Consider the following 27577-nt stretch of genomic DNA (forward strand, 5'->3'; position numbering starts at 1 on the left):
GAAAATGAGGACTCCAGGGATTGGGAAATTTATCTAAAGATTATGTCTTGCTGTAATTGTTTCCTATGAATTCTATAGGAAATTCTATAGATATGAATTCTATATCTGGGCCTATAACAGGAGCCACCTATAAATCTCCACTGCCATGTTGGCCAGGTAAAAAAATATGTCAAATGTTTAATCTTATTCTAATGAAAGCTAGAGTACAGAAAAAGATATATTAAGCGTCTATTATTCTATAGGAAGGAGTTCTAATTATCTGATGTTTTGGCTTGTGATCCGATATTCAGAATAATTGAGTGTTAGGGTCAGACAGTCTTGGGATATTCCAGGCTTTAGCACTACTTAGCTATGCTATCTTGACTGAGCAAGTTTTATAATCTATTGAAGCTTCAGACTTCCCATCTGTCAAATGGGATAGAATCTTCTTCACAGTGTTTACAGAATAATGTGAATTATGTTGGGCTTTTATCAGTGTGTGTCATATAATAACTGCTTAATAAAGTGTAGCTGGTATTATTAGAGAAAACAAACTAGAACTCTACATCCTAATAAGTGGTGTGAAATTATTCTCATCTAAAGCCCCAAGTACTGTGTAAGGTGCGTCCTGCAAGAAGAACAGTGAAAGTGTTAGTTGCTCAGTCGTGTCTGACTCTCTTTGACCCCACAGACTGTAACTCGCCAGGCTCCTCTGTCCATGGAGCTCTCCAGGCAAGAATACTGGAGTGGGTAGCCATTCCCTTCTCCAGAGGATCTTCACAAACCAGGGATCAAACCTAGGTCTCCCCACTGCAGGCAGATTCTTTACCATCTGAGCCACCGTGGACAAGACAAAAATCTGAATACTGGACAGATTTAGAAGATAAAGAGTATTCCAAATAACAACAAACTTCATGCCTTCTTTGAAGACTGTGATACAGCTACAAATTGGTTAAGCAACAAAACACTACAGTCCTCCAAGTTTATCCATGTTGCTACGAATGCCAAAGTTTCATTTTTTGTTATGGCTACATAGTATTCCATTATGTATAAATCTTTATCCATTCATATGTTGATTTAAATAATGCTGCAATGAACACTGGGGTGTACGTGTCTTTTTTAATTAGTGGGGTTTATTTTGGGGATTATATACCCAGGTAGGTGTTTGTGGGGTTCTCAAGGCAAGAATGCTGAAGTGGCTTGCCATTCCCTTCTCCAGGGGACCACGTTTTGTCAGAACTACCACCATGACCCATCCATCTTGGCTGGCCCCACACGGCATGGCTCGTGATCACCTGGGAAAAGGCAAAAAAGATAGGACACTGAAAGATGAACTCCTCAGGTTTGTAGGTGCCCAATATGCTACTGGGTAAGAGTGGAGAAATAAATGCAGAAAGAATGAAGAGATGGAACCAAAGCGAAAACAACATCTGGTTGTGGATGTGACTGGTAATGGAAGTAAAGTCCATTGCTGGAAAGAACCATATTGCATAGGAACCTGGAATATCAGGTCCATGAATCAGGGTAAATTAGAAGTAGTCAAACAGGAGAAGAAACTCCAATACTTTGAGCTGAAGCTGAAACTCTAAATCTTTGGCCACCTGATGCAAAGAACTGACTCACTGGAAAAAACCCTGATGCTGGGAAAGAGTGAAGGCAGGAGGAGAAGGGGATGATAGAGGATAAGGTGGTTGGATGGCATCACCAACTCAATGGACGTGAGTTTGGGCAAGCTCTGGGGGTTGGTGATAGACAGGAAAGACTCTCATGCTGTAGCCCATGGGGTCACAAAGAGTCAGACATGACTGAGCGACTGACCTGACTGACTGAAACAGGAGATGGCAACAGTGAGCATCGACATTTTAGGAGTCAGTGAACTAAAATGGACCAGAATGGGTGAATTTAATTCAGATGACCATTATATCTACTACTGTGGGCAAGAATCTCTTAGAAGAAATGGAGTAGCCCTCATAGTCAACAAAAGAATCCAAAATGCACTACTTGGGTACAGTCTCAAAAATGACAGAATGATCTCTATTCATTTACGAGGCAAACCACTCAATATCACAGTAATCCCAGATTATGCCCCAAACACTATTGCCAAAGAAGCTGGAATTGAATTGTTCTAAGAAGACCTACAAGACCTTCTAGATATAACACCAAGATGTACTTTTCATCATAGGGGACTAGGAAGCAAGGGTAGGAAGTCAAGAAGTATCTGGAGTAACAGACAAGTTTGGCCTTGGAATATAATGAAGGAGGGCAAAGGCTAACAGAGTTTTGCCAAGAGAATGCACTGGTCATAGCAAACACCCTCTTCCAATAACACAAGAGAAGGTTCTATACATGGACATCACCAGATGGTCAATACCAAAATCAGATTGGTTATATTCTTTGCAGCCAAAGATGGAGAAGCTCTACATAATCAGCAAAAACAAGGCCAGGAGCTGACTGTGGCTCAGATCATGAACTCCTTAATGCCAAATTCAAACTTAAATTGAAGAAAGTAGGGAAAAACACTAGACCATTCAGGTAGGACTTAAATCAAATCCCTTACAATTATACAGCGGAAGTGAAAAATAGATTCAAAGGACTAGATCTGATAGACAGAGAGCCTGAAGAACTATGGATGAAGGTTCATAACATTGAACAAGAGGTGGTGATCAAAACCATCCCCAAGAAGAAGAAACGAAAAAAGGCAAAATGGTTATCTGAGGAGGCCTTACAAATAGCTGAGAAAACAAGAGAAGTGAAAGGCAAAGGAGAAAAGGAAAGATATACCCATCTGAATGCAGAGCTCCAAAGAAGAGCAAGGAAACATAAGAAAGCCTTCCTCAGTGATCAATGCAAAGAAATAGAGGAAAACAACAGGATGGGAAAGACTAGAGCCCTCTTTAGGAAAATCAGAGATACTAAGGAAACATTTCAAGTAAAGATGGGCACAATAAAGGACAAAAACAGTATGGACCTAAGAGAAGCAGAAGATATTAAGAAAAGGTGGCAAGAATACACAGAAGAACTATACAAAAAAAGATCTTCATGACCCAGATAACCACAATAGTGTGATCACTCACCTAGAGTCAGACATCCTGGAATGTGAAGTCAAGTGGGCCTTAGGAAGCATCACTACAAACAAAGCTAGTGGAGGTGATGGAATTCCAGCTGAATTATTTCAAGTCATAAAAGATAATGCTGTGAAAGTGCTGCACTCAATATGCCAGCAAATTTGGAAAACTCAGCAGTGGCCACAGGACTGGAAAGGGTCAGTTTTCATTCCAATCCCAATGAAGGGCAATGGCAAAAAATGTTCAGACTATCACACAATTGCACTCATCTCACACACTAACAAAGTAATGCTCAAAATTCTCCAAGTTAGGCTTCAACAGTATGTGAACTGAAAACTTCCAGATGTTCGAGGTGGATTTAGAAAAGGCAGAGGAACCAGAGATCAATTTGTCAACATCCATGGGAGCATATGAAAAGCAAGAGAATTCCAGAAGAATATCTACTTGTGTTTCATTGACTATGCCAAAGCCTTTGACTGTGTGTATCACAACAAACTGGAAAATTCTTCAAGAGATGGGAATACCAGACCACCTTACCTGCCTCCTGAGAAATCTGTATGCAGGTTAAGAAGTAATAGAACTAGACATGGAACAATGGACTGGTTCCAAATTGGGAAAGGAGTATGTCAAAGCTGTATATTGTCACCCTGCTTATTTAATTATATGTAAAATGCCAGGCTGGATGAAGCACAAGCTGGAAGCAAGATTTCAGGGAGAAATATCAGTAACCTCAGATGTGCAGATGACACCACCTTAATGGCAGAAAGCGAAGAGGAACTGAAGAGCCTCTTGATGAAAGTGAAAGAGGAGAGTGAAAAAGCTGGCTTAAAACTCAACATTCAGAAAACTAAGATCATGGCATCTGGTCCCATCACTTCATGGCAAATAGATGGGGAAACAATGGGAAACAGTGAGAGACTCTATTTTCTTGGGTTTGAAAATCACTGCAAATGGTGACTGCAGCCATGAAGTTAAAAGACATTTGCTCCTTGGAAGAAAAGCTATGACAAACCTAGAGAGTATATTAAAAATCAGAAACATTACTTTACCGACTAAGGTCCGTCTATTCAAAGCTATGGTTTTTCCAGTAGTCATATATGGATGTGAGAGTTGGACCATGAAGAAAGCTGGCTGCCGAAGAATTGATGCTTTTGAACTGTAATGTTGGATAAACTTTTGAATCCCTTGAACTGCAAGGAGATCAAACCAGTCAATCCTAAAGGAAAATATGTCCTGAACACTCATTGGAAGGACTGATGCTGAAGCTAAGCTCCAATATTTTGGCCACCTGATGTGAAGAACTGACTCACTGGAAAATACCCTGATGCTGGGAAAGACTGAAGGCAGGAGGAGAAGGGGATTACAGAGGGTAGATGGTTGGATGGTCCATCACCAGCTTGATGGGCATGAGTTTGAGCAAGCTCTGGGAGCTGGTGATGGACAGTGAAGCCTGGGGTGCTGCAGTCCATGGGATCACAAAGAGTCAGACATGACTAAGCAACTAAACTGAATTGAACTGAATGTTAGTTCTATTTTTAGTTTTTTGAGAGTATAATCTTTAGGAATTGTGATTCACTCTTTGTATACCCATAATATGTAATATTGTACATCAACTATATTTCAATAAACATAAATAAATAGTCCTTAAAAAAATACACCCACTGCAGTCATGAGGTTCTATTAACCAAAGAGGAAACAAATTCATACATGGTAAATATTAAACTCTCCATTTTTGAAAAATGTATTGTCATTTTTTTTTAATTTAGAAAATCGCCAGTCCAGGTTCGATGCATGATACTGGATGCTTGGGGCTGGTGCACTGGGACAACCCAGAGGGATGGTATGGGGAGGGAGGAGGGAGGAGGGTTCAGGATGGGGAACACATGTACTCCTGTGGCGGATTCATTTCGATATTTGGCAAAACCAATACAATATTGTAAAGTTTAAAAATAAAATTAAAAAAAAAAGAAAATCTCTAGGTTCTTGGATAAGTGAGAGTGAAAATCATTGATTCAATTTTGTAGAATCATTTTGCAGATGAGTAAAGGCCTTTATCTTAGTTTAGCAATTAACATGTTTATATCAGAGGGTGGAAATTTGACTCCCATGTCTGCTAACTCACCTTGTTACAGACAAATTGCTTAATCCTCTTATTAATCATCTTCCTCATCCATAAAATAGCACAATAATATTTACCTACCTCATAGGGTGTTATGAGTCTTTATTAATTAATGTTTGGAAGATTATGATCCTTAAACGAAAGGAGCTGTCAAGTATAGTTATCATCTATTTTTGCATGATATGTTTGGAATAAGACTTTTAAGATGCTATTCCTGTGGCAAAGGCCAATAAAGATATGCATTTGATTACTGACAAATACTCTATAAAGTGATTCCCTTTGGAAATGCTATGAGGGGTTTTATCAGATTCTAATTTTAGAATGTTTTCTTTTTAAGGAAAAGTTTCCTTTCCTCCTCCAACTGCAAGATTTAGCCAGTGATGAAAGAAGAGAATTAAAATTTCCCTCCATCATCAGAGCATTCTACATTCAGTCTTCACCTCAATCATAAACGCTCCTGAGATAGTCAGAGTTCATTCTTTTCAAGGTCAGGTTAGGGGAAGGATCTTCAAAAATAAGAAATTAGGAACATCAGTAAGCCATTTGTCTGTGTTCACTTCTTTATTTTTTCATCTTTGATTTCTTTCCTCCTTTTGTACATTTTTTGTTAATACATCAACAATTCTTTTTTCCTCTTCAGGGAAGATGTCTCAAACCTTACCGCTGAATGTGAAATTTTAGTACCCAGAGACACACTGACTAGAAAATACCCCATTACAGTGATTCCTTTTCCCTTTCCTCTTTATTTTTTTTAATGGTGAGGACAGTTTTGAAAGACTATTGCAGGGCTGGATAATGCTTAGACTCTTGAAGGAAGCAGAGAGTAGACCAGAACTCTTCCACAAAGTTATCCACCCTACAAATTTACTTGCTAAAACACACATCTCATCTCATGCCTGTTCTGCTCAAAACCACCCTCTCGGAGATAAAGATCATGATTTAGGAGGTCTTTACAAATTAGCACCAATCTCCATCACAGTCTGTTGTCTGCCTTCCTCACCCCAAACCCTCAGCCTAAAATGCTTTTTTTCAACCTCAGACTAATCCTTCAAGACTCAGCTCAAAAGTTCTCTCTCCCACCATCCCATAAAGTTAATTATAGCATCTTCTGTATTCTCAATAGTATTCAAAAACACTTGTGCATTAGCCATTGTTGGAATTATATACACGCTGCTGCTGCTGCTAAGTCGCTTCAGTCGTGTCCGACTCTGTGCGACCCCATAGACGGCAGCCCACCAGGCTCCCCCGTTCCTGGGATTCTCCAAGCAAGAACACTGGAGTGGGTTGCCATTTCCTTCTCCAATGCATGAAAGGGAAAAGTGAAAGTGAGTCGCTCAGTCGTGTCCGACTCTTCGCGACCCCATGGTCTGCAGCCTACCAGGCTCCTCCGTCCATGGGATTTTCCAGGCAAGAGTACTGGAGTGGGTGCCATTGCCTTCTCCAATCATATACATATATATATATATATATATATACACACACATAACATATACATAATATATAAACATGTATAAAAATGATATACAATGCATTTATTTAAATGACTGCTATATTATTTGTATTTAAATTATTTAAATTTTATTACATTTTTATTATAGCTTTATTTTTTTAATTTACATATTTCTCTGATTTATATTATGTCCACATATATTTATTGTGTCAGTACTTTAATTAATTAGATATATTAAATATTATTGTGGCTCTAGTGGTTAACAACCCACCTGCCAATGCAAGAGACATAAAAGATCCAGGTTCGATCCCTGGATCAAGGAGATCCCTTGGAGAAGGGCATGGAAACCCACTCCAGTATTCTTGCCATGAGAATCCCATGAATAGAGGAACTGGTGGGCTCCAGTCCATAGGGTCACAAAGAATCAGACACGACTGAAGAGACTTAACATGCATGCATGTATGGTCATATAAGTATGCATTTATTTATAATGTATATATTTTATTTATCAGATCAGTCGCTCAGTCGTGTCCGACTCTTTGCGACCCCATGAATCGCAGCACACCAGGCCTCCCTGTCCATCACCAACTCCCAGAGTTCACGCAAACTCATGTCCATCGAGTCAGTGATGCCATCCAGCCATCTCATCCTCTGGCGTCCCCTTCTCCTCTTGCCCCCAATCCCTCCCAGCATCAGGGTCTTTTCAAATGAGTCAACTCTTCACATGAGGTGGCCAAAGTACTGGAGTTTCAGCTTTAGCATCATTCCTTCCAAAGAAATCCCAGGGCTGATCTCCTTCAGAATGGACTGGTTGGATCTCCTTGCAGTCCAAGGAACTCTCAAGAGTCTTCTCTAACACCACGGTTCAAAAGCATCAATTCTTCGGCACTCAGCCTTCTTCACAGTCCAACTCTCACATCCATACATGACCACAGGAAAAACCATAGCCTTGACTAGACGAAACTTTGTTGGCAAAGCAATGTCTCTGCTTTTGAATATGCTATCTAGGTTCATCATAACTTTCCTTCCAAGGAGGAAGCGTCTTTTAATTTCATGGCTGCAGTCACCATCTGCAGTGATTTTGGAGCCCCCATCTATTTCCCATGAAGTGATGGGACCAGATGCCATGATCTTCGTTTTCTGAATGTTGAGCTTTAAGCCAACTTTTTCACTCTCCACTTTCACTTTCATCAAGAGGCTTTTTAGTTCCTCTTCACTTTCTGCCATATGGGTGGTGTCATCTGCATATCTGAGGTTACTGATATTTCTCCTGGCAATCTTGATTCCAGCTTGTGTTTCTTCCAGTCCAGCGTTTCTCATGATGTACTCTGCATAGAAGTTAAATAAACAGGGAGACAATATACAGCCTTGACGTACTCCTTTTCCTATTTGGAACCAGTCTGTTGTTCCATGTCCAGTTCTAACTGTTGCTTCCTGACCTGCATACAGATTTCTCAAGAGGCAGATCAGGTGGTCTGGTATGCCCATCTCTTTCAGAATTTTCCACAGTTTATTGTGATCCACACAGTCAAAGGTTTTGGCATAGTCAATAAAGCAGAAATAGATGTTTTTCTGGAACTCTCTTGCTTTTTCCATGATCCAGTGGATGTTGGCAATTTGATCTCTGGTTCCTCTGCCTTTTCTAAAACCAGCTTGAACATCAGGAAGTTCACGGTTCACATATTGCTGAACTCATTACTATTTAGGTAGCATTTATTTATTATTTATATTCAGAGTGTATTCAATTAAATATTAAATTTGAAATAAGTATAATTAAGAACCCCTCTGTACCAAGCTGTGTGAATTCCTTTAGGATAAGAATGCAAAATGAAATTCAAACTCAATTAACCACTATGATCATATCTACTTTTTATTGATCTTGGTGGTCTCTCACGTTTTTACTTTTACCAAAAAGAAAGAAAATACTAGAATGAAAATCCTTGGTAATGCATATTTGTGGGTCTGTTGAGTGACATTTCTTTGCAGTTCCTTATTGACTGGAACAAAGGATGCGAGCATCTTTAGGATCCTTGTTACACACTGTTACATACTGCTGATTTTTCATCCTAGTTCCAAAATTCTAGCATTCTTAGAGAATCTTGCATTCTCAAGTGGTGGTTGCAGCAAAGACTAGAAGCAGCCTGCTACTGGTGCCACCACAGTCCTTGAAAATGGCAAGATAGACATTTCCACATTTTTTCTTTCATGGATGATTATAACAAAATGGAAACCTTGTGTTAGCACTTGGCTTAGAGCATCCAATGGATGAATATCATGTTAAACAAATGACCAGAGACCTGTTGGATAAACAAGATAAACTCAGAATTGCATTCTTTCCCAGAATCTAAGAGTAGCACTTTAGAGCAGGGATTCACAATTCTGTTTCTAGGCTATTTTTAAAATATCAAAGAGAAGGACCAGATGTCACAATGAATTAATATCCTAGACTTCCAAATCTGAAGACATAGGTTCAAATTCTCCCTGGTTGAAAGTAAATATGAGCATTCTGTCTTCTTGGAGATCCCTTGTGGATATTTCATTCACCCCAAATTTGACAGTTTGACAGGATGATCCCAGCATCTTCTTTTTCATCATGACCTGAGGGCTGAAAGCTCAGATGAGGTGAGGCAGATGCCATATATAACTGAGCCGAAGTAAGAATCAGCCTGGTCTCCCACTCCCCTCACCACACATTCCTCTTGGGACTCCTATCTACTTTTCAACATTTCCCCTTCAAGAGCACCGACTTACACAGCTGTTGCTTAAGAGAGGCAGGAAATAAAGAAGGAGGAGCTCTGGCTCGTCAACTGACTTAGTGATGGAGAAGTCGAGAGCCATCAAAGTGCAGCTGTGAAATCCATCAGCTCAGCCAGGGTAGTGATGCAATCCATTCAAGTGGATCTCATAGAGGTGTTCCCCAAGCAAGGGTCCCTCAGTGACACACACCTCTATTCTCTACTGGAGTCAGTTTCTGAGACCTCATCACAGAGGTTCTGCAATAACATTAGCATCCTTATCCCCAACCTCCATCTCTTTTAGGATGTCTTCCTGATACATCAGGGTCACATATCCCTTTTTGTGCTCTCATCATATTCTTCTCTCAGTACGACTCACACTGGTAATTGCTTTCACTTGTCTGTTTCCCCCACTGGATTCCATGGGAACAGAGAATGCAGCTACCCAATTCACCGGTATATCCCCTATTGCATAGCAGAAAACATGTCCGTCTCTAGATTCATCCTCTGACTTTGTCTTTTTAAGCATTTTAGTAAGATCTTCTGGATCACTCTGGAAACCATCTGAGACATCTTTGTAAAAAGAAGAGTGGTGTGAAAGAGGCTCTCCTGATGGGTCCTGAGAGGAGGGAGTTGTCTCAGCTCCCTGCCAGCAGGGCATCTCAGCTCAAGGGAATTAGATTTGCACCGGAAACTCCATGCAGGTCCTTGCGTGAGACATGTGACTGGTGTGATGATCAAAAGTAAGAAGTGATCTTTCTTAAAGAGACACAGGAATGGAAGGAAGCAAGTGGAGCATCCTTTACTCAAGCAATGTCAGCCTGAAACCTAGAAAAACAGCAATCAGGGAAAACTGGACTGAGGAATTTTTAATCAAAAAAACTAACTACATGCACAACCTTACCTTAAAGCTGCTTTTCTTTCTAGAGGTGCCTTAAGTTGAGTCTTCAACTTAAACTATTTAAACAAACATTTAACAAGGCAGAAGGAGCTTATTCTTTTGTGTGACTCCCTCCAAACAGTTTTCCCATGGGATCCAAGTGAAGAAAGGCTGGCTGTTCCTAGACTTTCTATTGTAAATAGCTGGGCTGTGCACTTATCTCTGACATAGATGCCCTGCCTTTGAGTTCAGCTATATCAAACTGTGAGCATATGTTTTAAAAAAAAATATGTCCTTTTAAGGCATACCAAAGACTGTTGAAGTATTTCTTTTTCCCTGTAGAAACCTAGGAATGAATTCCTCACCACTGAAGAAAAGTCCAGAAGAGAAAAGGGCCAGGTAGAGAAGGAACCCAGAGGGCTGGTCAAGGCAGATCTGGAAAGACCAGCCCCCAGACTCTAACTTGCAGTCCTGGGAAATCTCAGGGAACCTGTCTGTTTCTCTTTCATTTTTTCTGAAAAATATTACACTGAGCTTCTCTTCTGTGCTTCACTGCACCCCCGGCGTTTGGGATCGTTGCATCCCACCTCTCTAAGACTTGGGTGCTAAAATCTCCCAGAGTGGGGCTTTTTAAGAAAGTAGGTTTAAAACTATCAGCGAGTGAAGAGAGAAAGCCAAATTGCTCTCGTGCTTGAGCCCATGGGCCAATTTGTTTGTAATTGGATTGGTATGCAGGAAAGATAGAGCTGTCTGGGGGAAATGCTCCATGACCCCTCTATTCAGGGGACGTTCCTTCTGATGCTGCTCCTAGCCCAGCACCAGCCCCCATGGGGGAAAGGCAGAGAGACCTCGAGCCCAGAGGAAAGGGGCCAATCCTGTGTGCTCACAAGACCGAAGGGCAACAGAGAATGCCTCCAAATAAACCCAGAAGTCAGAGCACATATTGTAAGGGCTGTGTCCAAAGTCAAAGACTGTGGGCCAAGGAGGCAGCTTGGATGAGGGGAGGGGAGGAGAGAGGCCTCCAACATGAGGCTAACAGCAGCCCCAGACCAGGAACCTAAGGAACTCTTTAAGAAAATGAAATTGCTGCCACTTCTGTTTCCCCCTCAGTTGAGCCCAGAGGGTCCAACTGTTAGGCAATCATAGAAATGCCATCCCAAGGCCAGCTGCAGCTTCAGAGGCTGAAAAATCTTGGCTTGGGAAGACACAGATCTGGGTTCTAATCTGGGTTTTGCTATTTCCTTTTTATGAGACTTTAGGCAAGATATTTAACCCAACTGAACCTCAGTTTTCAGATCTGTAAAGTGAAACTAATAATTCCTACCAGAAAGTTGACTTAAAGGGTCTTAAAATCTTGAAAAGTCATATTGGGTACCATTCATTACCACTTAGCACTGTCGCACTCCCTGCCTGTAGGTTCCTGTTTCTGGCCAGGTGCTAGAGGCCTGGGAACTACGTATCCCAGACTTCCTCTCTGCCAAGCTTCTGGATATGACATGTTTAACAGTAACATTCCTTTGTGAATATATTTGTGAGGTTGGAGAGAGCAAGGGCCCCTCCTCCTCTGTCAGTAATGGTGGGGGACACTGAATGTGGTCATCAGCCGGTGGGCCCAGTGGGGCAGCTGGCTGGTCTCTTTTACAGCCAGGCCTCAGCTTCAGGGTAACATAATTTCCTGCAGCTTCCTGATCTCAGACAGCAGCCTGTGGGGGTTCAAACCTGAAAGTTGGGAGTGGCCCACCTTGCTTTCTTGACTCCAGGTTTTTCCACAATCTGGCAAAAGCACTGCATTTGTTTTCTATTGCAGTGTAGCAAGTGGCAGCAAACTTAGCAGCCTGATGACATAACACCGGTGCTGCTCAGATGCTCATTCATGTCTGACTCTTTGCAACCCCATGGACTGTAGTTTGCCAGGCTCCTCTACCCATGGGATTTCCAGGCAAGAATATTGGAGTGAGTTGCCATATCCTTCTCCAGGGTCTTCCTGACCCAGGCATCAAGCCCATGTCTTCTGCATTGATTGGCAGGCAGATTCTTTACCACTGTGCCACCTGGGAAGCCCTTAGTAGCCCCATTTATTGGTAACCTCATTTATTACCTCTACCAGCTCTGTAGGTCAGAAGTTAAAGCTCAGCGGGCTTCTGTGCTCAGGGTCTCACAAGGCTGAAACCAAGGTTTCAGTTAGGTCGGGATCTTACCTGGAGGCTCTGGAAAGATTCTACCCTCAAGCTCATTCAAGTAATTGGCAGAATTCATCTCTTTATGGTTTTGGGATTGAGGTCCCCAGTTCCTTGATAGCTGTCAGCTAGACGCCTCTCCAGCTCCTAAAAGCCACCCACATTCTTCCCCACCTGGCTTCCTCCACCTTCAAACTAGCAATGGCACATGAAGTCTTTCTTACATTGCAGGAGCAGCAGGACCCCTCAGGTCGAATGCCCTCACATTTCTGACTCTCTCTTCTGCTCTCAGCTGAGAACATGCCCTGGTTTTAAGGGCTCTTGTGACTAGATCAGGCCACCCAGGTAATCTCTTTCTTAAGATAAACTATGCCATGTAACATAATATAATCACAGGGATGATATATGAGCACATTCAGAGCTTCTGGGATTAGTAGGCGAACTTCTTTGGGAGACCATTTTAGAAATTCTGCCTGCTATAGCACCTAATTCCCTCTATTAAATCATGTTCTGCTTGAAAACCTAGAGGGGTTTCTGTTTTCCTACACTGAACCGTAAGTGACCTAAGATCACTCTCTGCAAACAAACTCTGAAACAGAGAAAACCACCCTTCAGATTATGATGATCTTACCCTTAGAGCATTCTGGACCCTCACCCAACAAATGTCAGTTCAGCAGTTATTTAGCAACTGTTATATACCAGTTTGTGCCATTTTTCAGAGAATCCAAAGAGAATAAGAAACCTTATGAACGTGGTCTATTGCGTAATCCTCTACATGAAGAAAGGGTTTCAAGATACCGTCAGAGATCTTAAGAGATGTTAGGTTCAAAAGCATCACTCATATACTCAAGAAATATTGATTGAGCTGACATCTACTCAGGGTCAGGCATTGCCTTAAGTACAAGTGATTCAAAGACCAATGAGGCCAATTACTGGCCTAAAAAATCTCAAAGCTAATAGAGGAGCCAGATATGCAATTGTCATAAAAGGTTGTAGTAATATAACTTTTTTTTTCTTTTTTACAAGTTACCCCACACTATGTTAAATACTTTGCATACATTATCTTATTCAAACTTCACCTTAAGCCCATGAGTTAGATACAATTATTTTCTAAATTTTACAGAGGAGGAAACTGAGACTGAAAATAGTTGTCACTTTTCTAGGAAAAGATGTATCTTGGTTTGCAAACACATAGGCTCAATTTGAATACCGGAGAAGGCAATGGCACTCCACTCCAGTACTCTTGCCTGGAAAGTCCCATGGATGGAGGAGCCTGGCAGGCTGCAGTCCATGGGGTCGCCAGGAGTCGGACACGACTGAGCGACTTCACTTTCACTTTCCCCTTTCATGCATTGGAGAAGGAAATGGCAACCCACTCCAGTGTTCTTGCCTGGAGAATCCCAGGGGAGCCTGGTGGACCACCGTCTATGGGGTCACACAGAGTCAGACACGACTGAAGTGACTTAGCAGCAGTAGCAGTAGTGGATAATGTCGAATGTCTAACAGTTTCACTTCCCACAGCCAGAACTACTCTCTATCTTGAAGAACTAGCCTTTGAGTCTCCTTGGCACACACAAGTGGAGAGACCAAAGTGCTTGGGAATGCACTGCCCCTGGGTGGTCCTTAACCAATAACTGATGGATATAAGAGTCTGAAAACTCTGGTTTCATTGCCTTCGTTCAGGACAACTCCAAGGCTTGATTTATAGAGTTAATAAGTTTGCCTGCATAATCGGGCAAAAACCACGCTCTGTGTAATTTTGTGATTGCATACTCACTTGGTTTCCTCCCCTTCCTGCCCTCTGCCTCTCACCCACTACTTTCCTAGCTTCCCTTGGGAATTGCCTTACAAATATTTGCTCCCAGATCTGAGAATCTGCCCTAAGACACCTCTGCTCTGATATATATGCTATACTGCTGTGGGAACCTAGAAAAGAGAGTGATATTAACTCAATCTGGGGAAGTTGGCAAAGACTTGACAAAGAAAGTCATATTTTCTCCTGGAAGATAAGCAGAGGTCTGTCAAGGAGGAAGAGTTGGAAGAAGAGCTTTCTAGGCAGCATGCATGCTAAGTTGCTTCAGTCATGTCTGACTCTTTGTGACCCTATGACGGTAGCCCACCAGGATCCTCTGTCCATGGGATTCTCCAGGCAAGAATACTGGAGTGGGTTGCCATGCCCTCCTCCAGGGGATCTTCCCAACCCAGAGATTGAACCTGCATCTCCTGTGTCTCCTACATTGGCAGGCAGAGGGACACACAAAACCAGAAACACAGGGAAATGAATGCAAGTCAAGGAATGCATTAAAAACTTGTATATGCTGAGGCAGAAAATAGATGAAATTGAGGGCCTGCCAGAGATTAGAACTCTTGCATCAGGAGAAGCACCAAAGAATATTAAGGAATGATGGACCATGATCAGACTTGTGTTTTCATGTAACAAATATTGAGTGTTTATAATGAAGGTAGGAAACCAACCCAGGTACTAGGGATAGCAAAGTTAAGACCAATCCAGACTATAACCCTCACTGAGTTACCAAATAATTCTTTTGGTTCAATACAGTAATTGCTTCTTAAATGAACAATGCAAAGAACCAGAGGATAACAAGAAAAAGGGAAAGACTAGAGATTTTTCTCTTTAAGGTTTTCTCTTCAAGAAAATTGGAGTATCAAGGAAAGATTTCATGCAAGGACAGGCACAGTAAAGAACAGAAATGGTAAGGACCTAACAGAAGCAGAAGAGATTAAGAAAACGTGGCAAGAATATACAGAAGAACTATACAAAAAAGGTCTTAATTATCAGGATAACCATGATCATGTGATCACTCACCTAGAGCTACACATCCTGGAATGTGAAGTCAAGTGGGCCTTAGGAAGCATCACTATGAACAAAGCTAGTGGAGGTGATGGAATTCCAGCTGAGCTATTTCAAATCCTAAAAGATGATGCTGTTGAAGTGCTGTACTCAATATGCCAGCAAATTTGGAAAGCTCAGCAGTGGCCACAGGACCAGAAAAGATCAATTTTCATTCCAATCCAAAAGAATGGCAGTGCCAAAGAATGTTAAAACTACCAGAGAATTGTGTTCATTTCACTTGCTAGTAAGGTTATACTTAAAATCCCTCAAGCTAGATTTCAGCAGTACATGAACCGAGACCTTCTAGATGTACAAGCTGGTTTTTACAAAAGGCAGAGGAACCAGAGTCTTCTCCAGGGGATCATCCTGGCCCAGGGATCAAACCTGGGTCTCCTGCCTTGAAGGAAGATTCTTTACCATTTGAACCACCTGGGAAGCCCTAAGGCTTTGACTGTGTGGACCACAGCAAACCGTGGAATATTCTTAAAGAGATGGGAATACCAGAGCCTTACCGTCTCCTGAGAAACCTGTATGCGGGTCAAGATTGGGAAAGGAGTAAGACAAGGATGTATATTACCACCCTGCTTATTTAACTTATTTGCAGAGTGTATGCAAAATGCTGGGCTGGATGACTCACAAGCTGGAATCAAGATTGCCAGGAGAAATATCAATAACATCAGATATGTGGATGATACCACTCTAATGGCAGAAAGTAAAGAGGATCTAAACAGCCTCTTGAGCTCCCAAATCACTGCAGACAGTGACTGGAGCCATGAAATTAAAAGGCACTTGCTCCTTGGAAGGAAAGCTATGACAAACCTAGACAGCTTATTAAAAAGCAAAGACATCACTTTGCGGACAAAGTTCCTAATAGTTAAAGCTATGGTTTTTCCAGCAGTCATGTACGGATGTGAGAGTTGGGCCCTAAAGAAGGCTGAGCACCAGAGAATTGGTGCTTTTGAACTGTGGTGCTGGGGAAGATTTTGACTCCCTTGGACTGCAAGGAGATCAAACCAGTCAATTCTAAAGGAAGTCAACCCTGAATATTCATTGGAAGGACTGATACTGAAGCTGATACTCCAATACTTTGGCCATCTGATGTGAAGAGCTGACTCATTGGAAAAGACCCAAATGCTGGGAAAGATTGAAGGCAAAAGGAGAAGGGAGTGCCAGAGGATGAGATGGTTGGATAGCATCACCGACTCACTGAAGACATGAGTTTGAACAAACTCCGAAATATAGTGAAGAACAGGAAAACCAGGAGTGCTACAGTCCATGGGGTTGCCAAGAGTCAGACATAATTTAGCAACTGAACAACAGCAGTAACCACTAAATGCATGTGTCTGTTTATACTTAACTAAGAATGACGTTTAGGTCCCCAGTCATATTAGCCACCTTTCAAGTACTCAGCAGACACATGTAGCTGGTGGCTAGCTCACTGGACAGCGCAGGTATAGAACACTTGCATCATTGCAGGAAGGTCTATTGGATGGTGCTAGTCTAATCACACACGAGGATAGCTATAAGGTTTCCATCTAATTGTTAGTTTGTATGTGGCTATCTCCTGTGTAGTCTTTTTTAAAAGGTGCTTCCTGTGCCTTTCGTTTTTGCACAGGGGAATCTGAGGATTCTTTTGATTACACAACCACCTGCATTGGGCAATCAAATAGTACTGGTGGTTGTCAAAAGGCCAGGATTGCAGACATCCCTTTGAAAACGCACGTGGTCCTTTTATGTATTGGATGAGGGAGATACGCTCACACCTGCCTAGAGAGCCCAAGAAGTGGGATCTTCCTGCCTCAATCTGTTTACCTTGTTCTTTCTGAATGTTTATAGCTGAAAGCACATCTTCTAAAAACAAAATAGTATTCATGAAAGAGACACAAATTGAATTCCTCACCTGGAGTTCTATCATTTCCACAAAAATGAAAGTAAAAGAGCCACTAGCAATAGTCATCTCTGAAATCTGTTACTGTAATTAAAGCTGGGTTTGTTTTTTTTTAATTTACATGATAAGCTAATAGGAACTGAAATTTGCTTTGAAGAGTCATTACCCTTTACTTCTTAATCTTCCATTTTCTTACCAAAACTAGTGAACAAGAAAGTTTTTACTAATATATTAGAATAAACCTCTCATAAACACAAATTACGTAATCAAATATTTTAATCAAAGTGTCACTACAGGTAAATTTAAAGCTAACAATTCTGAAGTATGCAGTACAAAACTTAATGACTATGGCATTCAAAAACTCAGTTCAAAAAAAGAAACTCAATTCACTCTAAAGAGTCAATTTACTACTCAATTGAGAAAAGATTATATCTTTCCCTATTCGTGGTACCATACAGCTTTCAGGCTCCAAACTAACACTGTTGACCTTCCACTCTTATTTTGATTGCGTTGTACTCCTAATTTTTAAATAAAATGTTATAAATAATACTAAAATAAAATAAAAACATTGCTGACCTTATGAAAGCCCCCCTCTATATTATAATAATCAATAAGTCCAGGTCCGATGCATGATACTGGATGCTTGGGGCTGGTGCACTGGGACGACCCAGAGGGATGGTATGGGGAGGGAGGAGGGAGGAGGGTTCAGGATGGGGAACACCTGTATACCTGTGGCAGATTCATTTTGATATATGGCAAAACCAATACAATATTATAAAGTTAAATAAAATAAAATTAAAAAAATAATCAATAGGAGTTAGTTATACATGAGAGAAGAGAAAATGCTGTATTTTAAAATAATAAAAGTATCAACTTTTCTTGATTATGATGCCTGCTGAGAATCTTAACTTGGCTTTGTAGGACTTTTACTAGTCTTAATTTATAATCAGCTGGTGAACACTAGCAGACGGGTTCCTAAAGGCCTAGAGCAGCTGCAGGAACCAGAGACTAAGTAGCCAAGATTGTATTATCAGCAGGTTGCTTTTTATAGATAGTTGGCTTAGCTTTGGGTTTTTTGTTTTTATTTTTGGGTAGCCCTTGGTTAATTCCGTTGGCCTGTCACCTGCAGGCAAAAGGGAACAGGATCATCCCTCTCTCCCCTTTGTCTAATTCCACCAGCCTAGGAGGGCGATAATGACTAAACTCTTGAGTTTTCCCTTGATTATAGAGAGGTGCATTGTATTCACAGTATATTCTTGCGGCCCTGCCACCAGATGAAAGGAAGAGTATGAAAGCGCCAGCAGATCCGGGGCCCTGCCTTTCCAGCTTTAACATGCCATCAAACGTGGACGGGGCGCTCGACTGACGGAGGCATTCTGTTGTTCCTGTGCACCGGCTTCAGCTGGGAGCGGCTGAGAACAACAGGTGGCCTTGCTAATGGAACAGATTCACTCATTGTTTGTGTGTTTAATGAATCATTGAGTTACTGATCAGCAGTGGGCAATGGAAGCTGTTCAAACAGAAAGGCAGCCCAGCCGTGAGGTGGAGCCGCCACCATGCTCCTTTGAAGCACTGCTGGCCCCAGGGGAGTGCGGGAGGCTCGGGGGTTACTCCCTACAGTTCCCAGAGAAACTGGTAGCCAGAGGAGGGTGTTGTTTCTAATTGGATGATGAAAGTCAGCAAGGGGAAAGAGACCAAAGGACCAAACGTAGAAGGGGAGGAAAGGAAAACATCTGAAATCAAAGGTTGAAGTAAAACCAAGAGACAGGTGTTTGCGGTGAACCGTGCAATAACCCTCATCTTGCCCCAGGTCCACAGGAAGCAGCCAAGTGGAGAAGGTCCCAGAGAAGTGAGAAAAAGCCAGGCTCAGGATGTGCTCGGAGAAGGCAGTGGCAACCCACTCCAGTACTCTTGCCTGGAAAATCCCATGGATGGAGGAGCCTGGTAGGCTGCAGTCCATGGGGTCGCGAAGAGTCGGACACGACTGAAGCGACTTAGCCGCAGCAGCAGGATGTGCTGATTTTCGTTACAAAAGGTTCATGGTACAGTGAGGTCGCTCTGTCATATCAGGAGGCAAGCTGCTGCTGTTGCTGCTAAGTCGCTTCAGTCGTGTCCGACTCTGTGCGACCCCATAGACGGCAGCCCACCAGGCCCTGCCGTCCCTGGGATTCTCCAGGCAAGAACACTGGAGTGGGTTGCCATTTCCTCCTCCAATGCATGAAAGTGAAAGTGAAGTCACTCAGTCGGGTCCGACTCTTAGCGACCCCATGGACTGCAGCCTACCAGGCTCCTCCATCCATGGGATTCTCCAGGCAAGAGTACTAGAGTGGGGTGCCATTGCCTTCTCCGTCAGGAGGCAAGACTGACCCTTATTTGTAGGATTCCCACATGTTGCATTGGGCTTTTCCTGTGAGTAGAATTTGACTGGATTCTACACCAGAATTGTATTTAATGGGCTGTGCTTTCCTTTCTTTCCCCACAAATAGGACTTGGTATTTGTCACCATTAAACATCTGAATTTTAAGCAGATCTGTGGACTGGTGGCTCATCTCCATCAGCTCAACTTTATCAGCTATCTCATTCCCAGGAGCTTTTCTTTTGCCTTCACAATGAAGCTCCATGAGTTTTCCCAATTCAAACTTGGACTTCAACATTTTTACTTTTCTAATCAATCCATCATAGAGAATTGTTTCTAGATTGACCATCCTTTTCTGTGCCTCTCCCAGTGCTCTCTGGAATCAATTTATGAACCTCTTGTTTCAAGTCATTCATCTATACCTCTTGTGTCATGATTTTCCACCATCCTTTTCTGGGTCTGGCAAACTTGTAGGTAGGTGCTAAGAGTTCTTTCAGATCTGATTGCTGTTTTTCCTTTTTTTTTTTTTTTTTACCAAAAACAACAGTACTTCTAATATTGAACATGAGTGTGCGCTTACTTGTCTGACTCTTTGAGACCTCATGAGTAGCCTGCCAGGGTCCTCTGTCCATGAGATTTCCTAGGCAAGAATACTGGAGTGGGTTGCCATTTCCTTTACCAGAAGATCTTCCTGACCCAGGGATCGAACCTGCATCTCTTCTGTCTCTAGCATTGGCAGATGGGTTCTTTACTAGTGTCACCTGAAAGCCCCGATATTGAACACAGGTAATGCTGAAACATCACATAATGATTAGTCAAATCCATTTCACCTGTCTTCACTAATCAAAGTTATTTTAAGACGAATGTCCTCCAAGCAGCAGATAGCCTAAACAATGTTTGAGGGAGTTGTTTTCCAGGAACTTGGTATTTCACCTGTGATTAGTGGAAACTGAGTTGGTTAAGACTGGATAGGACCACTGACATTCCAACCAGGCATCTGCAGGTGTTCACCTGGTGATCTTTAGATGTCAGAGGACTGAAAAGTCCGTAACCCACATCATGCTAAGCACCTCCATGTTTGAATGTACAGAGGCCTGTAGTTAGTTACATCTGTGCAGAACCATGATTTGTGTACTTTTCCCAATCATGTTCCCCCATATCCCCGTGCTTCCCACATGCCCCATGCCTCAGACCACCTTGCTTGCCTATTTGTTATACCATAAATAACCCCAGACTCTTGACTTCAGAAGGCAGAATTGAGTTTTGTTTCTTCTCTTTTGGTCTGCCTTGTCAATAAGCTCTCTCTTTGCTGCAGGGCTTGGTGTCTCAGCATTTTGGCCCCTGATGGTCAGGCAAAACAAACTTCGTGTGGTTACAAAGCATTTTTACCAATTTTCCTTAGAAAATGGATCAACAAATTTCTTCTTGGCTCTCCTTTTGCCACTTTTGCAGACTGTGGGTTTTTTTCTTCCTAAGGTAGGGGACCTATAAGACAGATGGCAGAGTGTGGTTTGGTGAGGAGAGCCCTGTGGTTTGGATTAAGAAATGTGTTTTAACTCTGTCACTATCTCTAAAGCACCATTGGTTATATAGTCTCTATGGTAGAAACTGACAGGCTATTCACCAAATCAGTATCGTTTCTTCATGGATAACAGCCAAACCCAGTTCCCAGCCTTCCTTACAGTCAGGTGAGTCCTTCTGACAAGTTCCAGCCAATAGAATGTGGACCAAGGTCAGGCAATTGGCAATCAGGCCTGGGTCATAATCCTTCTTGAGGACCTTCTGTCTTCTCTTTTTCCCTCACCTTCAGCTACTGATATGTAGAGTTGGCATTGAAGATCACAGATCTCTTGAAGATCCTCTCAACATTCAGGATGGCCAAGCAGGGTAGCTGGAATGCCAAGCTTGGCACCTCAGGTATAAGCAATCCCCTCCATTTAGCTAGGTTCACTGTGCAAACACTAACTCTTACCTGTACCTAGAAACCCCCAAAGTAAGGACACATTCCTATGGACTATGTGGTTACTTCCGACACTGTTATTTTGAATCTGAAGTTATTCCTTTGTTTACGCTTTCATCCCTAGACAAAGACAGGGAGGACACTCTTCTGTCCATTCAAGATCTCCTGGGGGAAGGAGGAGACTCTTCTACATTCTCCTGTAAGGATAGAGAAAAGGGGGTAGACTATAGAAGAGAGAGAAAACAAAACATCTGTCAGAGCCTACCAGTTAGTTCATGGAAAGGAAGCAGAAGGAGTAGTAGCATAAAATCTGGGAGACTCCAGGCCAGAGACTGAGGATGTCATTTGCCGTTGCACCTGGCTGTTGGCAGATCTTGGGGTTATAAACCCTGAATCAATGGAGGCTAAAGCAGTGACAACAAGCTTCTACTCCACGATCACATCTCTTACTGTGGGTCTGTGCTTAAATCATTCCAGCCTCAACTCCTTTTAGAACTGAAGATCTCAGCTGGTCCCAAGTGAATCTCCATTTATGTTCCCTCTTCAGTAAAGTCTTCTTCTCAATACAGAGGAGGATGTGAAAGCCACTGCTCCTGAAGGCACTGTCCCTGCTATTTGAAAGACCAAGACATATATACACACGTATGTCCTGTGTGTGGATAACTTACAATAAAGTATTCTGATCCTGAATGTATGTACAGTAGAATGTTAACTCCTTCTAGGCATAGAAGTAGCACCATATGTCCCTGTAGTAGGAATGTGTCCCAATCCTAGAATGATGGGGTTGTATTTGGTATGTGATTCTAAAGTCAAACTTACTATTGAAATGTATAACTGATCTACAAAGATATTTATAAGCCTCCCTCCCCTCTATTTTAATAAAGTGAATGAAGGATAATTCCAGACATTTTATGTTTTTTAAAAAAAATCTTTGAAACATTTATATAGTGTTTCTTATGTAACAAGCATTATGCAACAAACATTGCTCTACATCTTTTTACAGATAATAATTTAATTCCCTGTGAGCAGGATACGATTATCACTCCCTTTTATACATAAGAAAATGAGGAACAGAGATTAGATTATTTACCCAAATTCACACAGCCAGTTAGTAATAGAGCTGGAATTCTGATCCTTCTAGTCTAGAGCCACAGTCTATATCTTCAGTAACTATGCCATACTGCCCAGTTGTTTTAAAAAACAATTGATCAACCCTCATTCATGTTTGCCTTATACCCCTACATATCACCCTGACCTCCCCCATATCATCAGGTCATATCCAAGCCTACCAAATCTGATCCTGGCTATGAAAATCTTTCATGGTGAGCATGGCAGCTAAACATAGGCTCTTGGTGGAAAAATATCATTTTTTCCTTGTAAAATTTCATTCTTCTATGAGAAAAAAACTATTAAAACTATCCTTCTCTATGGAAAATAGAAATCTACTCTGTAATATTAACTTTGCCTCTGTGATTTTCTCATTGTCATAGACTATGAGTCAAGAAGACAGCACAACTGTGGCATATTTTAAAGATGAGGAGTTTAAATGTTTGACAGTTTTCAGGAGTCCCACCTTTTTAGCATTCAGGAAGAGTTTAATGATAAGTAACAAAGACTGTGAGTTGAAGATCTTGTTTCCAGTTGTGGTATAACTAAGGTTGGCTGGTGGAGATGGGGTGACAAAATCTCACTTTTCTGGGCTCTGCTTTCTTAGTTTTGAAGTAAGAAGGGCAAACTAGTTGCATGCCAGGGCCTAATCCAATTCTAGGACCATTCTGGAGTCACTCTTCTCCTGGCCCACAAGATCCCTCATGATCTGGCCCCTGACAACCTTTCCAATCTCATTGTGTATCCCAACTTCACTCAGCTCTAGCCAAGTGGATCTCTCTCCTGTTTGTTCCAAAACATTCAGCTCCTTCCCAACTTATAGCCTCTCCACCAGCAGTTCCCTCTGCTGGGAAGCCCTTTCCCTGCATCACTATCTGATAGGCTCTTTTTTGTCACTCAGGTCACTGATTAACTTCTTCAGTGAGTCTGTCCCCAACATCTCAAGCTAAGTAATTCCTTTACCCCATTACTAGCTCTCCATCAATCAGTCTGACTTTCTATCACCTATCACCTTCTGATATTTTATTTATCTGCTTATTTGCTCATAGTCTGCATCCTCTCACTAGGTATAAAATTCCATTAAAGTGGGAAACTGACTTATTGTCTTATCTCCAGTGCCTACGTAAGAGTATATAGCTGCCACTGAGCTCATCAAATCTAGGGTTGATGATAGAAGCAAAAGCGGTATCTAAGATCTAGAGGCAGAAGGATTCCTTTCTGAGACTTAGATGGTGGAGCAAGAGCTCACTTAGTGCTACATTTCCCCCTTTTACTCAATTTAGTTTCAGAGTACACATCAGGATGACTGTGCACAGACCCACATCACAAGAAGTAGGTTTGTACACCCTTTCTCTCCCGCTGACCTACCTCTCAGTGACAAATACTGAATCTTCAGCGACATCTTCTTCATGTATATTGCCTGCCTAACAAGCAGAAAATAGCATATCCACCTAGGAGGCCAGCATCTTGCTGCTGTGGGCAGCTGTGTAGCTCCAGTTCTGCACATTCTGGGCTTCAGGATCTGAATGAGTGAGGTTGAAATCTAGCAGTCAGAGGACCTAGAGAGTCTGCATGTGGAACTTCACATGGTGTTCTGCGATGACCAGAAACATTTCAGGGATCCTGCTACATCAATCAACTGAACGTTAATGGAAGCTAGTTCAGTGCCAGCTGCCACCCTGATGCAAGGGTGTTTTTTCTCTCCTAATGGAAAAACAAAGTACCAAACAAGACCATGGTAATCATCTGTCTCAGGTCTCTGACCAGACAGAGAAAACCTCTGGGCCGTAAGGACACTTTATGGATTTTTCTGGGAAGGACAGATACAGAAGCTGCTCCTCCCAGCTCAAAAGGGAAAAGTGATGCTCGACTCACAGCTGCAGGCAGGGCCTCCACTCAAGTTAATCACCTGGGATTACAACAGATTGAAGAGGAATAATTGGTGAAGTCACAGGGCAATGTCAGAGTGTCTGCATCTGGATTTCATATGTGGAGACTCCCCACTCCCACCCCATGTCAGGAATCATCACAACACCTCCATGACCTAGGGATAGAGATCTCATTATTGTTTTTAATAGGTAATTGACTTTTCTTTCTCCCCTCCAACCAGATCTATCAAGAGTCAATTTCACACTCTCTCAGATTCCTCCACTCACCCCTCAGGACCTCCTACATCAGATACCACATATAATGACAACTCAGGACTGGTGATCTTTGGTCCTATCACAAAAAGATTAGACAGTCAGACATTTCAGCACTTCCTTGCCCCAGTATTTGGTCCAAAAGGTCTTCCTTAAACATTACTAACATATCTCTTGCTGCAATTTCTGTTTTATGATCTACTGTGGAGAAGTAAAATGAGTACCCATATTATTTATGATACTTGAAAACCATGAAATCCACCCTTAGCTTTCTCTGTCTCCACAAAATTTCATCTCACATTTTGATACCAAAAACATACTAGACATAATCAGATGATTTTCATATCTATTAACTTTCAGGTATGGATCAGTATGCTAAATAACATTAGAGTAAAAAAGTTACCTTATTTGCTTTATCTCCTAATATAATATCACTCAATTAAAACAAAGTATATTTATCATTGTAAAAGTAAAATAGCTTACCAATATTCAAGGTTATCATAGCTGGTAATTTGTATAAAAATTAATAACCTTCTAATAGGTAACTATGACAGAGTTTGACAGCTAACACAAATGTTAAGAGAAAGTGAATTTCCTAGCTAACTTAGGAAGAATGTTATTTTTCAAATGCACACAGGTTTATAGAAACTTAGTAATACAAGACAGAATAATAGTGATTAGGTTTATTGTAATTCTAATCACTGCAGATGGTGATTGCAGCCATGAAATTAAAAGATGCCTACTCCTTGGGAGGAAAGTATGACCAACCTAGACAGCATATTCAAAAGCAAAGACATTACTTTGCCAACAAAGGTCCATCTAGTCAAGGCTATGGCTTTTCCAGTGGTCATGTATGGACGTGAGAGTTGGACTGTGAAGAAAGCTGAGCACCCAAGAAGCGATGGTTTTGAACTGTGGTGTTGGAGAAGACTCTTGAGAGTCCCTTGGACTGCAAGGAGATCCAACCAGTCCATCCTACAGGAGACCAGTCCTGGGTGTTCATTGGAAGGACTGATGCTGAAGTTGAAACTCCAATACTTTGGCCACCTGATGCGAAGAGTTGACTCATTGGAAAAGACCCTGATGCTGGGAGGGATTGGGGGCAGGAGAAGAAGGGGACAACAGAGGATGAGATAGCTGGATGACATCACCGACTCGATGGACATGAGTTTGGGTAAACTCAAGGAGTTGGTGATGGACAGGAAGGCCTGGCGTGCTATGATTCATGGGGTTGCAAAGAGTCGGACACGACTGAGCGACTGAACTGAACTGAACTGAACCTTTATATAATTGGTTACTACATACTAAAAATACTTCTCCTTAAATTATATTCTGCTCATCACAAAAAGTTACTGATGTTTTTAAGTATGCTTCCTTTGTATCTCATATAGCAAATATTTAGATGAGCAGAAACTACCAGAAGTTCTTTATTTAAGGTTGGTAGCATTTAGTATTAATGATACATTGAACTAGGTTTCTGCTTTACTTGGTTCCTGAAGGATTTCTAAATCTCAAAAAATGGTCATCACAGTAAATCTTATTGAATAAATACTTACAGCACATGACAAGGTCATGTACTTCAGGAAAGTTAAGAAGAATACATTTCTCTAGAAAAATAAGAAGGCAAAAGGAAGGAAACATGGAGGGTGTCACCTGGAGATGTTAGGGAGGTTAAAAAAAAAAAGTTTTTTCCATATGAGAAACCCATGTAATAACAAGGAGGGACTAGAGAAGGCAAAATGAGAATGTATAAAAGGTAGAGCATATAACTCATAAAAGAGAATTTAGAGGAGGATAAAGGGTGATGAGATGGATAACACTAGCAGAGCAATTGTGAAGTAGAAAAAAGTGAATGTGAGGGGCCTCAGGTCAGATGTTCTTGATTTTCCCAGTAAGTAGATAGATGGGCTTCTTTGATGGCTCAGATGGTGAAGAATCCACCTGCAATGCAGGAGACGCGGGTTTGATCCCTGGGTTGGGAAGACCCCTGGAGAAGGGAATGGCTACCCACTCCACTATTCTTGCCCAGAGAATTCCATGGTCAGAGGAGCCTGATGGGCTACCGTCCATGGGGTTGCAAAGAGTCAGATATGACTGACTAACACTTTTAACCACTTCAACAAAGAGTACAGAAATCTCTTTGGAGACTTCAGGAAAATGGAAAAATTTAGAACTGCTGCTATGGGGAATATGATGTGGCAATAATTAGACATAAATAAAAGGATATCCAATTAAGCCTAGATACCCAACAGAAATGCAATAGCAGTGATTTGTGATGAATCCAAGCACAACTTCCAGTAATGATCCACCTTCTGAAATGGTTAAAGATAAGGCATATGGAGATCACAGGCTTGTAAGAGTCGAGTTTGTAGAGGAGAGAGTTTCCCATGGAAGGATCTGCCCTGTCCACGCAGGCTAGGAATGAGAAAGTAAAGACAGAGGTGGGGAACAGGTGCAGATTGAGGTGCAGAGAGTAGTTAGGATTAGGAGGATCAGAGTTTGACACAGATGAGTTCAAATCCAGCCTGAGTCACTCAGTTGTGTAGTCGTGGGCACGTTTTTCAATGTTATCTAAGTTTCATTTTCTTCAGATATAAAATGATCATACTTCAAAGGGTAATTCTGAGGACGAAACAACACAATTCCAACACATATTTTTGCTGTTCTGGGCTCACAATACCCATTCAAAAATTTTTGTTATGCATATGACATAGGCAGTATAATTAACTGTATTATAATCTGTTGATTTTCTTTTAAGATTCTTTTCTACCTAGGTATCCACAATATAGCCATGTTTTAATGATTCTCTTACTACCTCTCTGCTCTCTTGTTTCTTGAATTAATGTAGTCCATATTACATTTCTGA

Source organism: Bubalus bubalis, chromosome 11 (genome assembly GCF_019923935.1).
Source record: "Bubalus bubalis isolate 160015118507 breed Murrah chromosome 11, NDDB_SH_1, whole genome shotgun sequence".
NCBI lineage: Eukaryota > Metazoa > Chordata > Mammalia > Artiodactyla > Bovidae > Bubalus > Bubalus bubalis.